This window comes from Mus musculus, chromosome 13 (assembly GCF_000001635.26).
Source record: "Mus musculus strain C57BL/6J chromosome 13, GRCm38.p6 C57BL/6J".
Taxonomy (NCBI): Eukaryota; Metazoa; Chordata; class Mammalia; order Rodentia; family Muridae; genus Mus; species Mus musculus.
Genome location: NC_000079.6, coordinates 9,199,274 through 9,215,000, shown reverse-complemented (window position 1 = coordinate 9,215,000; position 15,727 = coordinate 9,199,274). Strand labels below are relative to the sequence as shown.

The 15,727-nt window shown below is 42.5% G+C and overlaps 1 pseudogene; it reads right to left on the bottom strand.

Moving 5' to 3' along the window:
- Positions 1–15,515, bottom strand: part of Gm8784 — a 25,504-nt pseudogene extending 9,989 nt beyond the window's left edge.
- Between the last annotated feature and the right edge of the window lie 212 nt (positions 15,516–15,727).

The window sequence follows — 15,727 nt, the reverse complement described above, 5'->3', positions numbered from 1 at the left end:
AAGGCAGAGTGGCTACGGTTTTCATGAAATCTTATGGAAGACATGATGGTTTGTATATCCTTGGCCCTGGGAATGACACTATCTGGATGTGTGGCCTTGTTGGAGTGGGTGTGGCTTTGTTGGAGTAGGTATGTCCCTGTGGGTGTGGGCTTCAATACTCTCATCCTAGCTGCCTGGAAGTCAGTATTCTGCTAGCAGCCTTCAGATGAAGATAAAGAACTCTCAGCTCCTCCTGCATCATGCTTGCCTGGATGCTGCCATCTTCCCACCTTGATGATAATGGACTGAACCTCTGAACCTGTAAGCCAGCCCCAATTACATGTTGTCCTTATAAGAGTTGCCTTGGTCATGGTGTCTGTTCACAGCAGTAAAACCCTAACTAAGACAGAAAGTGTGTATTTACAGAGTACAGATGCTCACTAAACAGTAAGGTCAGCAAATACAGAGAACATATGTGGGAACATCATAAACTGATAGACAGCTGGGAGCCAGACAGGAACAGTACATCAGGAAAGCAGCAAGAGAAAGAAATCTACCACGCTGCACACGGTGAGCAGCTGCAGGGATGCTGGTTTATGCTCCATTAGATATGAACGAGAACAGAAGAGCCTCATCATTAAGGTATAGAAAGGACCTAAGCAAACCATCACTATCGCCCATAACAACGACCCTCCTTAGTCCAGAATTCTCTGTACTGTAAAGATTCGCCTAAGGAATCAATAAAAAGGTGTTTTCATGCAAAAGACAAGTGTGCCACCAACAAACCCACATGACAGGAAATTCCTTGGAATAAAGGGTGCTGATGACAGATGAAAGCTCAGATCCTCAGGCATAAATGAAGATGCTGTGCATGGGGGCTCACACCTGTAACCCAGTACTAGAGGGCCAAGGCGGTAGAACTGTTGCAAGTTCAAAGTCAACCTGAACTACACTGTGAGACACTGCCTCAATACCCTTCCAAGCTCTGTCTGGAAGAAAAGGCAGACTTCTATCTTAGCATTTGGGAAGAGGTGGTAGGAGCAGCAGGAGCTTGAGGTTATCAGCTTCAGTGGTTTGGATGAGAGTGGCCCCCATAGGCTCATATATCATATAGCTTGGTCTCCAGTTGGTAGAAATGTTTTGGGAAGGATTAGAAGTGTGGCCTTGTGGGAAGAGCTGTGCCACTGGAGATGGGCTTTAATATCTCTCTCTCTCTCTCTCTCTCTCTCTCTCTCTCTCTCTCTCTCTCTCTCTCTGCCTCTCTGCATCCTACTCTCTGATAAGGATGCAAGCACTCCCCCATTGCTCCATCACCATGCCTGCCTGCTTGCTGCCATGCTACCAATTATGATAGTCATAAAATAATCTTCTGGAACCGTAAGCACCAATATACTCTTGCTTCTGTAAGTTGTCGAGGTCATAGTATCTCATCACAGCAACAGAAAACTAAGATAGTAATATAGGAAGTTCAAGACCAGCCTGTGCTACATGAAACCCTGCTAACTTATGACAACCCCAACCAAAAGGGTGGTGGGCATGGAGAGAAATTAAAAATATATAAAAATTACCAATGTATACCAAATATACCTAACAATTATAGCACGCATACCAGGAAGAATATCTGTGATATTTCTGTGTTTGTGTGAGAAACTGAACTAGTTTCCGTGGGAATTTGAGAAACTGCAGAGACAGAATATAAGTTCTTGTCTTCACAGAGTGATACATAGCTCGTCTCTCTAGCTAAATGCAGTTACTCAAACCTGTAATACAACACATTGAGCAGCTAACTGAAGTCTCTGAAAGATGAATAGTGATAGACACAAGGCAGAAGATAAGCAGAACCTCAGACCTCACTGTGAAAGCTGTGAATTGCCAGGCCTTCCTTCTTTAGTGTCGCCCAGCAAAACCCTGCCTACAATTCAGACTAGATAATGCTGGTACAGAAAGGACCAGGAGAACCTTGCAATTCTGGTTTAGAAAATGGGGAGAAGGATTTCCTAACCCTCAGAAGGCTCCAGTCTTTCCCCCTTTCTAGCCGTCATGCCTCCATCCCCAAGCCATTTGTTGGTGGCAGCAGTGGCCACAGCAGCAAGACCTGTGTGCAGAGCTTAAAGTCATGATAAATGGGGCCTCCCTCTCCAATGGGAGGAGCTAGGAGATCAAGCCAGGTGAAGAGTAACCCCATAACTTTCACCATCTCTTCTCTATTGGATTAATCCTCGATGCAGGAGCTGCAACCTGAACTACTCAGCAGGGCAAGGTAGGCCAAGGTGCTAGCATTTTGGCTGGATGACTGATTGAGGAGCCCAGGACATTTGAAAAATACCATGGATTCTAGAAGGAGCCATTCAGGAACATGGATTCATAGTGATACTTAGGAAAATACTTAGTCTGAGTTATGCAAGCATGGATTTGACTTTCCATATAGATATGCAACCCCTGCTCTCACCCAACAAGCTGGGAAACCCTGTCTGCTCTTCTTCCCTGAACCCTGCTCATGACTCCCAGGTGCTCTAACACAGCCAGGATCATAGGATCAGAGGTGAGGAGGACACAATATCTGTTCCAACACCACCGAGAGTAACTGGGACCAGAGGGATCCAGGGATGCAGAAACCCTGCCCAACCAGTGGCTTGGGTTCCCTTAGGTCTACTTTGTTTTACCTTGGGTGCAAACTCCACAGCCAGTCCCACAACACCCAGAGGAGGCTCCACTCCCAGGAGCTCTAACATGCCCAGGATCACAGGATCACTGGATCACAGGATCACAGGGTCCCAGGAACTTGGTCACACCAGGATCTCAAGGTCCCAGAGGTAGCTTGACTCCCAGAAGCTCTGACAAACCCAGGATCCCAGAATCATAGGATCACATAGACAGCTGGACTCTGAGGAGTTCTGACACAACCAGGATCACAGAAAGGACAGGCTCCAGTCAGATATATCGAGGACAGGTAGCACTTGAGAAAATCAGATGGCGGGAGGCAAGCATAAGAACATAACCAACAGAAACCAAGGTTACTTGGCAACATCAGAACCCAATTCTCCCAACATAACAAGTCCTGGACACATCATCACACTGCAAAAGTAAGATTCAGATCTAAAATCACTTCTCATAATGATGATAGGGAACTTTAAGAAGAATATAAATAACTCCCTTAAAGAAATACAGGAAAACACAGGTAAACAGCTAGAAGCCCTTAAAGAGGAAATACAAAAATTGCTTAAAGAATTACAGAAAAATACAGTCAAACAGGTGAAGGAAATGAACAAAACCATCTAAGATCTAAAAATGGAATAGAAACAAAAAAGAAATCACAAAGGGAGACAAGCCTGGAGATAGAAAACCTAGGAAAGAGATCAGGAGCCATAGATACAAGCATCACCAGCAGAATACAAGAGATAAAAGAGAGAATCTCAAGTGCAGAAGATACCATAGAAAATATTGATACAACAGTCAAAGAAAATGCAAAAAAGCAAAAAGATACTAACCTAAAACATCCAGGAAATCCAGGACACAATGAGAAGTCCAAACCTAAAGGACAGTAGGTATAAAGATACACACAGCCTTCCGGTCCATTGCAGCACCGGGTTCCTGACCCGGAGAGTCTCCGGACACCTGCAAGGACCCACACAGGGATCCTAAGACCTCTGGTGAGTGGAACAAAGCACCTGCTCCAATCCAATCGTGTGGGACCTGAGACTGCATTAATTAAGGAAGCAGATAACCTGGCCTGATCAGGGGCACAAGTCTCTTCCGGTTCACGCCAGCACCAGGGTTCCTTGTGCGCTGAGTTTCTGGACACCCCCAAGGTCCTCACAGGACCCTCAGGGGATCTTAAGACCTCTGGTGAGTGGAACACAACATCGGCCAGGAGGGAAGTTCAAACACCAGATATCTGGGCACCTTCCCTGCAAGAGGAGAGCTTGCCTGTAGAGAGTTCTGACCACTGAAACTAAGGATAGATCTAGTCTCCCAGGTCTGCTGATAGAGGCTAACATAATCACCTGAGGAACAAGCTCTAACCAGAGACAACTATAACAACTAGCTCCAGAGATTACCAGATGGCAAAAGGCAAACGTAAGAATCCTTCAAACAAAAATCAAGACCACTCACCATCATCAGAATGCAGCACTCCCAGCCCACCTAGTCCTGGGCACCCCAACACAACCGAAAAGCTAGACCTGGATTTAAAAGCATGTCTCATGATGATGGTAGAGGACATCAAGAAGGACTTTAATAACTCATTTAAAGAAATACAGGAGAACACTGCTAAAGATTTACAAGGTCTTAAAGAAAAACAGGAAAACACAACCTAACAGGTAGAAGTCCTTAAAGAAAAACAGGAAAACACATCCAAACAGGTGATGGAAATGAACAAAACCATACTAGACCTAAAAAGGGAAGTAGACACAATAAAGAAAACCCAAAGTGAGGCAACGCTGGAGATAGAAACCCTAGGAAAGAAATCTGGAACCATAGATTCGAGCATCAGCAACAGAATACAAAAGATGGAAGAGAGAATCTCAGGTGCAGAAGATTCCATAGTGAACATCGGCACAACAATCAAAGAAAATACAAAACGCAAAAAGATCCTAACTCAAAACATCCAGGAAATACAGGACACAATGAGAAGACCAAACCTACGAATAATAGGAGTTGATGAGAATGAACATTTTAAACTTAAAGGGCCAGCAAATATCTTCAACAAAGTTATAGAAGAAAACTTCCCAAACCTAAAGACAGACGTGCCCATGATCATACAAGAAGCTTACAGAACTCCAAATAGACGGGACCAGAAAAGAAATTCCTCCCGACACATAATAATCAGAACAACAAATGCACTAAATAAAGACAGAATACTAAAAGCAGTAAGGGAGAAAGGTCAAGCAACATATAAAGGTAGGCCTATCAGAATTACACCAGACTTTTCACCAGAGACTATGAAAGCCAGAAGAGCCTGGGCAGATGTTATACAGACACTAAGAGAACACAAGTGCCAGCCCAGGCTACTATACCTGACCAAACTCTCAATTACCATAGATAGAGAAACCAAAGTATTCCACGACAAAACCAAATTTACACACTATGTTTCCACGAATCCAGCCCTTCAAAGGATAGTAATAGAAAAAAAACCAATACAATGACGGAAATCACGCCCTAGAAAAAGCAAGAAAGTAATCCCTCAACAAACCAAAAAGAAGACAACCACAAGAACAGAATGCCAACTCTAACAACAAAAATAAAAGGAAGCAACAATTACTTTTCTTAATATCTCTTAATATCAATGGACTCAATTCCCCAATAAAAAGACATAGACTAATAGACTGGCTACACAAATAGGACCCAACATTCTGCTGCTTACAGGAAACCCATCTCAGGGAAAAAGACAGACACTACCTCAGAGTAAAAGGCTGGAAAACAATTTTCCAAGCAGATGGTCTGAAGAAACAAGCTGGAGTAGCCATTCTAATATCAAATAAAATCGACTTCCAACCCAAAGTTATCAAAAAAGACAAGGAGGGACACTTCATACTCATCACAGGTAAAATCCTCCAAGAGGAACTCTCAATTCTGAATATCTATGCTCCAAATGCAAGGGCAGCCACATTCATTAAAGATACTTTAGAAAAACTCTAAGCACACATTGCGCCTCACACAATAATAGTGGAAGACTTCAACACACCACTTTCATCAATGGACAGATCGTGGAAACAGAAACTAAACAGGGACACAGTGAAACTAACAGAAGTTATGAAACAAATGGATCTGACAGATATCTACAGAACATTTTATCCTAAAACAAAAGGATATACCTTCTTCTCAGCACCTCACAGGACCTTCTCCAAAATTGACCATATAATTGGTCACAAAACAGGCCTCAACAGATACAAAAATATTGAAATTGTCCCATGCATCCTATCAGACCACCATGGACTAAGGCTGATCTTCAATAAAAACATAAATAATGGAAAGCCAACATTTACATGGAAACTGAACACTCTTCTCAATGATACCTTGGTCAAGGAAGGAATAAAGAAAGAAATTAAAGATGTTTTAGAGTTTAATGAAAATGAAGCCACAACATACCCAAACCTATGGGACACAATGAAAGCATTTCTAAGAGGGAAACTCATAGCTCTGAGTGCCTCTAAAAAAAAACTAGAAAGAGCACACACTAGCAGCTTGACAACACATCTAAAAGCTCTAGGAAAAAAAGGAAGCAAATTCACCCAAGAGGAGTAGACAGCAGGAAATAATCAAACTCAGGGGTGAAATCAACCAAGTGGAAACAAGAAGAACTATTCAAAGAATTAACCAAACGAGGAATTGGTTCTTTGAGAAAATCAACAAGATAGATAAACCTTTAGCTAGACTCACTAGAGGGCACAGGGACAACATCCTAATTAACAAAATCAGAAATGAAAAGGGAGACATAACAACAGATCCTGAAGAAATCCAAAACAACATCAGATCCTTCTACAAAAGGCTATACTCAACAAAACTGGAAAACCTGGATGAAATGGACAATTTCTAGACAGATACCAGGTACCAAAGTTAAATCAGGATCAAGTTAACGATCTAAACAGTCCCATATCCCCTAAAGAAATAGAAGCAGTCATTAATAGTCTCCCAGCCAAAAAAAGCCTAGGACCAGATGGGTTTAGTGCAGAGTTCTACCAGACCTTTAAAGAAGATCTAATTCCAGTTCTGCACAAACTATTCCACAAAATAGAAGTAGAGGGAACTCTACCCAACTCATTCTATGAAGCTACAATTACTCTGATACCTAAACCACAGAAAGATCCAGCAAAGACAGAGAACTTCAGTCCAATTTCCCTTATGAATATAGATGCAAAAATACTCAGTAAAATTCTCGCTAACCAAATCCAAGAACACATTAAAGCAATCATCCATCCTGACCAAGTAGGTTTTATTCCAGGGATGCAGGGATGGTTTAATATACGAAAATCCATCAACGTAATCCATTATATAAACAAACTCAAGGACAAAAACCACATGATCATCTCGTTAGATACGGAAAAAAACTTTCGACAAGATCCAACACCCATTCGTGATAAAAGACTTGGAAAGATCAGGAATTCAAGGCCCATACCTACACATGATAAAAGCAATCGACAGCAAACCAGTAGCCAACATCAAAGTAAATGGTGAGAAGCTTGAAGCAATCCCACTAAAATCAGGGACTAGACAAGGCTGCCCACTTTCTCCCTACCTTTTCAACATAGTACTTGAAGTACTAGCCAGAGCAATTCGACAACAAAAGGAGATCAAGGGGATACAAATTGGAAAAGATGAAGTCAAAATATCACTTTTTGCAGATGATATGATAGTATATATAAGTGACCCTAAAAATTCCACCAGAGAACTCCTAAACCTGATGAACAGCTTCGGTGAAGTAGCTGGATATAAAATTAACTCAAACAAGTCAATGGCCTTTCTCTACACAAAGAATAAACAGGCTGAGAAAGAAATTAGGGAAACAACACCCTTCTCAATAGTCACAAATAATATAAAATATCTCGGCGTGACTCTAACTAAGGAAGTGAAAGATCTGTATGATAAAAACTTCAAGTCTCTGAAGAAAGAAATTAAAGAAGATCTCAGAAGATGGAAAGATCTCCCATGCTCATGGATTGGCAGGATCAACATTGTAAAAATGGCTATCTTGCCAAAAGCAATCTACAGATTCAATGCAATCCCCATCAAAATTCCAACTCAATTCTTCAACGAATTAGAAAGGGCAATGTGCAAATTCATCTGGAATAACAAAAAACCTAGGATAGCAAAAACTCTTCTCAAGGATAAAAGTACCTCTGGTGGAATCACCATGCCTGACCTAAAGCTTTACTACAGAGCAATTGTGATCAAAACTGCATGGTACTGGTATAGTGACAGACAAGTAGACCAATGGAATAGAATTGAAGACCCAGAAATGAACCCACACACCTATGGTCACTTGATCTTCGACAAGGGAGCTAAAACCATCCAGTGAAAGAAAGACAGCATTTTTTTTGAATATTCAATGAGGATTTATTGTGAAAATGCTTGGATAATCATAAATCAGCACAGAAAATTGAAATGGTACTACTATTTTGCATAAGTTAATTTTATTACTTTGCATAAATAATAGTATGCAAGGAAGGCCAATATACTGCCTTCATTTTAAGTGTCATGGTTGGTGGTTTGCTTTATTGTTGATGTGGAGCACATCTTTCCGTATCCTAGATGTAAGTTCTGTAGATGTCACTACCTGAGCTTCAATTCTAAGTCCCAGTATATGGTATCAAGAAAACCACATTTTTCTTTTTTTTTTTTTTTTTTTTTTTTTGGTTAGGTATTTTCCTCATTTACATTTTCAATGCTATCCCAAAGGTCCCCCATACCCACCCCCCCAATCCCCTACCCACCCACTCCCCCTTTTTGGCCCTGGCATTCCCCTGTACTGGGGCATATAAAGTTTGCAAGTCCAATGGGCCTCGAAAGACAGCATTTTCAACAAATGGTGCTGGCACAACTGGTTGTTATCATGTAGAAGAATGCGAATCGATCCATTCCTATCTCCTTGTACTAAGGTCAAATCTAAGTGGATCAAGGAACTTCACATAAAACCAGAGACACTGAAACTTATAGAGAAGAAAGTGGGGGAAAGCCTCGAAGATATGGGCACAGAGGAAAAATTCCTGAATAGAACAGCAATGGCTTGTGCTGTAAGATCGAAAATTGACAAATGGGACCTCATGAAACTGCAAAGCTTCTGCAAGGCAAAAGACACCGTCAATAAGACAAAAAGGCCACCAACAGATTGGGAAAGGATCTTTACCTATCTTAAATCAGATAGGGGACTAATATCCAATATATATAAAGAACTCAAGAGGGTGGACTCCAGAAAATCAAATAACCCCATTAAAAAATGGGGCTCAGAGCTAAACAAAGAATTCTCACCTGAGGAATACTGAAAGGCTGAGAAGCACCTGAAAAAATGTTCAACATCCTTAATCATCAGAGAAATGCAAATCAAAACAACCCTGAGATTCCATCTCACACCAGTCAGAATGGCTAAGATCAAAAATTCAGGTGACAGCAGATGCTGGCGAGGATGTGGAGAAAGAGGAACACTCCTCCATTTTTGGTGGGATTGCAAGCTTGTACAACCACTCTGGAAATCAGTCTGGCGGTTCCTGAGAAAATTGGACATAGTACTACCGGAGGATCCAGCAATACCTCTCCTGGGCATATATCCAGAAGATGTCCCAACCGGTAAGAAGGACACATGCTCCACTATGTTCATAGCAACCTTATTTATAATAGCCAGAAGCTGGAAAGAACCCAGATGCCCCTCAACAGAGGAATGGATATAAAAAATGTGGTACATTTACACAATGGAGTACACTCAGCTATTAAAAAGAATGAATTTATGAAATTCCTAGGCAAATGGTTGAACCTGGAGGGCATCATCCAGAGTGAGGTAACAGAATCACAAAAGAACTCAAATGATATGTACTCACTGATAAGTGAATATTAGCCCAGAAACTTAGTATAGCGAGATATAAGTTACAATTTGCAAAACACATGAAACTGAAGAAGAACGAAAGTGTGGACACTTTGCCCCTTCTTAGAATTGGAAACAATCACCCATGGAAGGAGTTACAGAGACAAAGTTTGGAGCTGAGACAAAAGGATGGACCATCTAGAGACTGCCGTATCCAGGTATCCATCCAATAATTAGTCTCCAAACAATGACACCATTGCATAAATTAGCAAGCATTTGCTGAAAGGACCCTGATATAGCTGTCTCTTGTGAGACTAGGCCGGGGCCTAGCAAACACATAAGTGGATGCTCACAGTCAGCTATTGGATGGATCACAGGGCTCCCAATGGAGGAGCTAGAGAAAATACCCAAGGAGCTAAAGAGATCTGCAACCCTGTAGGTGCAATATTATGAACTAACCAGTACCCCGGAGCTCTTGACTCTAGCTGCATATGTATCAAAAGATGGCCTAATCGGCCATCACTGGAAAGAGAGGCCCATTGGACACGAAAACTTTATATCCCCCAGTACAGGGGAACACCAGGGCCAATATAAATGGTAATGGTGGGTAGGGAAGTGGGGGGGGAGGGTATGGGGGACTTTTGGGATAGCATTGGAAATGTAACTGAGGAAAATATGTAATAAAAAAAAAGGATACACACATTGTGAAGCTGAAGGTTAGTTGAAGATACCCCAGCAAGTGGCAGACAGAGTGAACAGGGCTTGCTTTACTTATACAAATAAAATAAACCTTTAAGTAAAAAACTGTTAAAAAGAGGGAAGAAAGCCACTGGATAATAACAAAGGCACAAATGACCAGAGGACATTACTAGAAGTATATATACTTCAACATCAGAGGGCCAGGGGTGGTGGCCCATGCCTTTAATTCCAGCACTTGGGAGGCATTGGCAGACAGATCTCAGAGAGTTTGAGGCCAGCCCAGTGACCTCATAGATAGCGAGCTCTAGGCCATCGAGGATTACATCGAGAGCCATCTTGCTGACGCAAAAAAAGTAGTCCTAAAATGTGTACAAACTACAAAGGATACTGAACAGCCAAAGCCATTGCATTAACTCAGTGTTTCTCAACCTTCCTAATACTGTGACTCTTTAATACAGTTCCTCATGCTGTGGTGACCCCCATCCATAAGATTATTTTCATTGCTACTTCATAAGTATAATTTTACTACTGTTGTGAATCATGACATAAATATCTGTGTTTTCCCGGCGTCTTAGGCATCCCCTGGGAAAAGGTTGTTTGATCACAAAGGAATTGTGACCCACATGTTGAGAACATCTGTATTAATGGCATTTCTCATTTCTGTGACAAAATATCTGATAAGCAGCAACTTACAGGAGGAAGGGTTCATTCAGGGCACAGATTTAGGGTCTGGTCTTCATGGTAGAGGTGACATGGCATCAAAGCATGAAACAGTTGACCCCACTGTGTTCAAAGCCAGGATGCAGAGAAAGATGGCTGCTGGTGCTCAGCTCGGTTTCTCTTCCGTATCCAGTTCTGGACCTTAGCCCATGGAGGGTGCCTCCCACACTCACATCAACCTCAGTAAAATCTTTCTGAAGCATCCTTTGAGACACACCCAGAGGTGTGTGTGTGCGCGCCAGTCAGGTTGGCAACAAAGGCCAACAATCACAGAGATCTTGACCAAACAAATGTATTAGTCACTTTCTGATGCTATGACAAAACATCGTGACCAAAGGCAGCTTTTAGAAGGAGCACTTTGTCTTGGCTTGTGGTTCCAGAGGGATAAGAGTGCATCACAGCAGGGAAATAATGACAGGAAGCAGAAGCCATAAAGAACTGAGAGAGCTCACATCTTCAAAGGAAACCACAAAGCAGAGTGTAGACTGGAAATGGCCAAGGCTTTTAATCTCAAAGCTCACCTCAAGTGAGCTTCCTCCAGCAAGGCTGTAGCACCTAAACCTCCCAACAGGACCAACTGGGGACCAGGGGTTCAAACACCCAAGTCCATGGGAGACATTTCTTGTTCAAACTTCCACAATGAACAAACAAACAGGGGCGGGGTGGGGGCAGGGGAAAGCAGGAGGCCTTCATGCTACCTAACTTCAAAATATAGTCAAGACCACAGTAATAAGCCAGGTATGGTGGTGCATGCCTTTAATCCCAGGACTTACTGGGCAGAAGCAGGTAGATCTTTATGAGTTTTTAAATCAGCCTGCTCTATGTAGCAAGTTAAAGGCCAGCCAAGGCTACATTGTGATAACCTGTTTTGTAAACAAAAGAAACAACCTCCATTTCAACAAAACAAAGCAAAAACCCTCAGTAATGAAAATTGCAAGGTAGTCTCATGAAAATAAATGTAAAACCCAATGTAAGGGAAGAGGTCCAGGAAGAAATCTGTGCATTTACTGCCAGGCATAAGTCAACAAAGGACACACACAGGGCAGGAGTTACTCTTTCTATTCCTTTCATGGAATGGTGTTGGGAAAACTGGACATGCAGAATAATTCAACCCTTACATCTTAATTTACACAAAAGTCCACTTGAGGTTGACTACACACTCAAAGGTGAGACCCAAAATAATGAACTAGAAGAAGTCACAGGGCAGAGATTCGTGACATTGGTTTGGACAATGAGTTTTTGAATGTCTTCAAAAAGCATTTGTAACAGAGCATGTCTATAACCCCAGCTCTCAGGAGGCTGAGGCAGGAGGATCCCAAATTTGGAACCCATCTGAGGCTACACAGAAAGCCCCTGTTTCAAACAGGGGGCGGAGCGGGTAACAACAACAATGGGATTATGGGTTGACATCAAGCTAAAGAACTTTTCCTAGCCAAACAAAACAAACAACAAACAAACAAAAAACCAAAAACAGTCAACAAGGTGAAGAGTCAATAAACAGAATGGGGAAAAAAGAGTCAACTATAAGGAACCCAAAGAATAACAAGAGAGCAAATAACCCAATTGAAAAGGAGCCACATTCCCAATAGTCATTTTTCCAAAAAATGACATACAAAGGAGCAATAGGTATATGAAATGGAACACACTGAGATACTATTTGTTTATACAAAAAAAAAAGTGGAATCCTGTAATTTGCAAAAAACACAGACAAACATGGAGACTAACACACTGAAAGAGACAAATACTGTCTAAAATAGTTGATGTTGGCCCAGAAGATGGCCTGGTGGCTAGATGCACTTACCATCAAGCCTGAAAACCTAAATTTGAGTCCCAGAACCCACAGGATGGAAGGGGGTTCTTCCAAAAAACTGTCCTCTAACTATATACTCAGCCCCACCCCAATCAATCAATCAATCAATCATCAATCAGTTGATCAATTTTTAATTTTAAAGTTGATGTAGGAAGTTGAGTGGCAGTCCTCAGTCACTTGAACAGTTAGCAAGGAAAAGGAGGAAATATTTATGAGTCCTTATAATTATAGTTAGATGCAGAACACAGATAAATGATTTCTTGGAGGGGGTGCGGATCAGAAGAGGAGGATAATGAAAAATGACACCTCATGACTTTTATGTTTCTTTTCACGTGTTGATAATGTTCTGTGGTCAATTGTGCTGACAGCGACACAACTCTATAGTCATACCGAGAACTCTTGGAAGGCGCACTTTAAACGGGCAAATTGTGTGGAACCTGAGTTGTATGGCCTTTATCCAAGCTTGAAAGAAGAAAGGAAGAAATGTCTTCTCTTTGGGGCTACAAAGAAATAACCAATATACAGTCTTGACTTTCTGTCAAAAGGTTGGAAAATTAGGTGTAATAGATTTAATAAATAAATGAGATATTCACGTGATATTGAAATTGTTTCTAAGTGCAGACAGCAAACGATGTAGGACCAGGATTCTTAGGGAGAGAAAGAGTAAATGGGGTTTTTTAAATGCCCGAAGGCAATTGCAGTCTTGACACAAAGACCTAGAAAGCACAGGCCAGGTGCTTCCCTCAGGCTGAAAGAGGCCGACAGTGGAGCCTGGGGCAGGCTCCCGAAGCTGTTTGTGAGATGTTACCAGAGTGGGAAAAGTCATTGTTGAGACATAACCAGAACGGAGAAAGTCACTGAGATGTTTACAAGAAGAAAGACAGTCACACTGGCAAAGCTCAGTTCTGTGCGGAGGCATTCTTTCTTCAGTTAAACCTTTTGCCCATGATCACTGTAAACTTCTTAGTGGCCAAACAGCCAGTGCCAAGGAGAACAATTCCAAGAGCCCACATAAGGCCAGATAGAGACTGTTCATACACGCTACGGAGTGGAGTAGACTGTCTCAGTAGTGAGTTTAAAGTAGAGCCTCTTCAACCAACTTAAAAATCCCGTTTACAACCACAAGGGATTAGACGGAAGCCTGAAGGTAGAAGAGATGGTACACATCTCAAAAGTAAGAAGATGAGAAAAGTAAGCACTCTGTACTGAGGTCTAGCCTTACCCCTAGAAGCTCCTCGCTCCGCCCATTGCTTACATCACTGCCAAACTCCTCCTCCAAGCTCCTAACCTCTTCTCTTCTACTTCCTGAAACCTCTTTGTTGTTTCCTGCAGTGAAATCCTAAACCTGGTTGCCCCATACTCCTACATATATTCATTCATTCATTCATTCATTCATATATTCATATTCTCTCTCTCTCTCCCTCCCTCCCTCCCTCCCTCCCTGCCTCCCTCTGTCCCTCTGTCCCTCCTTCCCTCCCTCATGTATTCTTTCTGAGCCTTCTGATTTCTTGACCTCTAACTCACACAGAAGAAGTCATATGTATGTGTATATATGTATATTCATTTTATATGGTATTGGATTACAAAAGAGCTTAGGGCATAAGGGCAGGAGGGTCTCTATCACACAGGGGCCACCCTGGTTTACATAGTGAATCCAGGCTGGCCAGGATTACAAAGTGGGACCTCTTCTCAAAAACAAATCAAAAATAAAGATCAATTTATGGGGCTGGAGAGATGGCTCAGCTCTTGCAGAAGACCTGAGTTTGGATCCAGCTTCCATGTCAGGTGGCTCACGACCACCTGTAAGCCCAACTCCAGGGCATCCAATACCCTCTTCTGGCCTCTGCAGGCACGTGCACTCATATGTACACATGAAAGCACACCTTACATATAATTAGAAATAAAATCTTTTGGGGGAGGGTAGCTTAAGACAGGTTTCTTTGTGTATATCTCTGGCTGTCCTGGAACTTGTTCTGTAGACCAGGCTAGCCTCCACTTCCCTCTTCTTCCTGGGTGCTGGGATTAAAGGTGTGTGCCATTACTGCCCAGCTAAAACAAATCTTTAAATAAATAAATAGATACAGGTTAAACACGTTGTTTTTATAAAGACAGGCATGCTTGTGATCCCAGTATTGGCAAATTCAGGGAGGGAAGGCAGGCAGATTCCCCAGGGCTCTCGGACCAGCCAGCCAAGCCTACTTGGTAAGTTCCAAGTCAGTGAGAAACCCTGCTTCAAACAAAACAAAAACAAACAGACAAAACTGTCAAAACAGTTGTCTGCTCCTGAAGGACAGCAGAGGGTGACCTCTGGGTTCTATATTCACCGTAACACAGACATATACACAATACAAACAAATAGTTGGAAGGAAAGAATGAGACCCCTTTAAGACAATTAGGGAAATAGCTTTTTCATCGACTGATTTTCAAAACAGTGAGTCGTCATCTTTGGAGTGCAAGCTAAGTGCAAATGCATGCTATCAGGGTGCTGGAGACAGGGTGGCCCCAGGCTGCCCCAGTACTCTGAGCACTGAATCCTTGCCTCTGCCTAAGGCTCTGCACTCTCTGGTTGCCTGAAGTCCAAGGTTCTTCTGGCAATTGTGGAGACACCTTAGCTATGCTGGGCAGGCTCACACTGGTGGCTGCCAGCGCTGTGTACAGGTAAGGGATGCCACAGCAGCAGCTGCTTGCACAACCACCACCTGTGTTCAGGGTCTCCCTCACATTCCATCTCTCCCTGTGTGTCACTATCACTTGCTTCAGGAGGCTAGAGAGGTGGTAGGGCTTTGTCTTCTCCATAGTCCTCTAGAGCAATCACCCAGCCGGATCTTCCCTGGCCCGCCCGTTTAAAAAAACTGTGTTGGAAGTGAGGTGCCAAAACCAGGGCAGTAATAAGGATGGGAGGAGAGATGTGGGACGCACACGGGTGGGGCTGATGGAGCAGACTAGGGCCAGCAAACTGTATGCAAATGAAAAGAGGCGTGGCCACGGGGCGGCTCCAGTCCTGTTTG